The sequence below is a fragment of the Drosophila erecta genome, unplaced genomic scaffold (assembly GCF_003286155.1).
Source record: "Drosophila erecta strain 14021-0224.00,06,07 unplaced genomic scaffold, DereRS2 tig00000556-arrow-arrow-pilon, whole genome shotgun sequence".
Taxonomy (NCBI): Eukaryota; Metazoa; Arthropoda; class Insecta; order Diptera; family Drosophilidae; genus Drosophila; species Drosophila erecta.
Window position 1 is genome coordinate 9,885 of NW_020825273.1, and position 2,471 is coordinate 12,355.

Here is a 2,471-nt window from a genome sequence, read left to right on the forward strand (position 1 = left end):
TTCACACTATAACTTGTGCGTACACTTAATGAGTTCAATTCGGGTGTTCGGATCTAGCTCACTCGCAGGGCTTCGCCTTTTATTCATTCTTACATACGTTCTTATCATCTAGTTATATAATGCAGCGCTTGTAAGACGCCGCAGTCTGCAAATGTAAATGCAGCTAATCACCTCCCTAGTGGTCATATCTCTTGACACTTCGGCAATAGGCCGCTGCAATCGTACTTATCTGCAGTTGCCGCTTTTGCTGTCTAGTGACATGTTCATTGCAGCCCATAAATGGAACATATTTATAGTTTGCTTACTTATCATGTCTAAACACATATTTAGACACCATAATAACTTGTACTGCGACACAAGCTATAGCAGGAACACTCGAAATCGACCCGACAGAAAACAATCAAGGATTTATCTGGTTTCAATCTGGAACAATACAAATACCCATCATCTTTATGCATCACTGTCTCACAATAAAAATTACAGAACTTGAAGAAACATTTAATAGTATAATCAAACAATGTCAAGAATTTAAAAACTTTAACCGAGAAAATGGAAAGAGAAATGAATGGCATACGCATCTCAAAACGAAACAAACGAGGACTGGTTAACTTTGTAGGTTCCACACTAAAATATCTTTTTGGCACACTAAACGAAGACGACAGACAACATATTGAACAACAAATAGCTAACGTAATAAAACAAGAAGCACCAGCTTGTACTTTTCAAAAATATCGTAAACAATCCTATATTAAATATATAAAACTAAATATACTTATAACCCGGAATATGACAGGAGAAAATCTTTGTTATAATTGTAACGGTCAAGAAATTTATATAGAAAATAATAAATTCATAAAAATATCCAACTACACATCAGAATTAAAACAAATTACAATATCTAATAGTATTCAACAATACACAAATGTAATATTTACTGAACTCAATTTAACCAAAGTCGAACCAATGTCACACATAGAAATTAAAGAAATGATTTTGTTAAACAATAAGAATAACACAATTTACAGAAACATACTAATAATCTTCACATCTGTTTTAGTTTTAATTTACATATTTTACTTTTGTATGAAATGTAAAACAGCGCCACACAAAATTATTATCTCTTACCTAAAACCCAGTAAAACCGCTAACAAAAATATCGAAAAAGAAACAGAATCAAAAACAGAAGTATTTGAAATTGAAAATCCAGTACCACAATTATATCCAGAAAGAATCGCTTGAGGACAAGCTTATATTTAAAAGGTGGGGGATTAACACATTCACTCTTTATATAAACAGCTAAAGCCGATCTTTTGGAAAGGTTCACTCTTTAAAAACCTCCTAAAGAACATTCTCCCAAGACATCAAACGCTCAACGGTAACAACTTAATGATCCGGTAAGCTTGACAAATAAAGCTAAGTAGAACTTAAAAGGCTCTTGCTAATCCTCTGTAGAAGATTTGCTGGGCCGAAAGAATACATTTGTAAATTAGTTCATGACTGACCCCTGGTGAAACTTATCCAATTAAATCTATCACCTAAAAAATTTATTATATATAGTAGCATATGTACCATAGTATAACACTTTGTCACACACACACACCACACACACACAGTACATATGTACCACTTGATCACACCCACCCAATCCATTTGCCCCAACACATAAGTCAGATCCCAAGCTCTTGGCGACAATAACAATTTCGGCCGCGTTGACATAAACAATTGATTCATAGACATAAACATCCGCCGATGCCGAAATTCGTTATTCCCACTAAGCAACCAAATAGCTTACGCAGCACAAATCTTGGTAATTTTCCATGCGCAACTCTCTTAAAGAGCGCAACCCATTTGAATAAAGAGGAGAGCCTTTAAGTTCATATAAACAAAGTCGACCAAGGGTTTGCTAAGCGTTCAACTCACACTCCAGAGTTAGTTCTAATTCATCCACTATACCATTAAGACGTGAATTGACTCCGATTCAAAGTTGTATTATTATCTTGAAATAAAAACTTATATTTTTTTTCAAAACTTGCAACCGCGAACTCGTAATTGGCGCAGTCGGTGGTCCTAAACTTATAGTGACCAACAAAGAACCTTCTTGTGTGATTTAACTTCAACTTTGTGGCTAATCAGTGCTACAAGAAGTAACTATCCGCCAGTCATACAGTGCTTAATAATTAAAACCGCTTCAACTTGGTAGCCCACTATAATAGTGTGACCGCTACTAGAAGAAAAAAAAATTATTACATAAGTGCTGCAAAGACAAGACCACTAAAGGGTAACTGAAGCCCCAGGTTTTGCATATCAACCAAAGACAGTGTGTAGCCCGCAAAACAAAAAGCGTGACCGCTACGAGGAGTGAAAAATAAAATAAAATCAACAACAACAAAAACAAGAGAAACAACAATGGCACTACCACAACAACAAGTGCAACTACTCTCCGAGAATCATCTGAACCAGGCTCTTGGTCA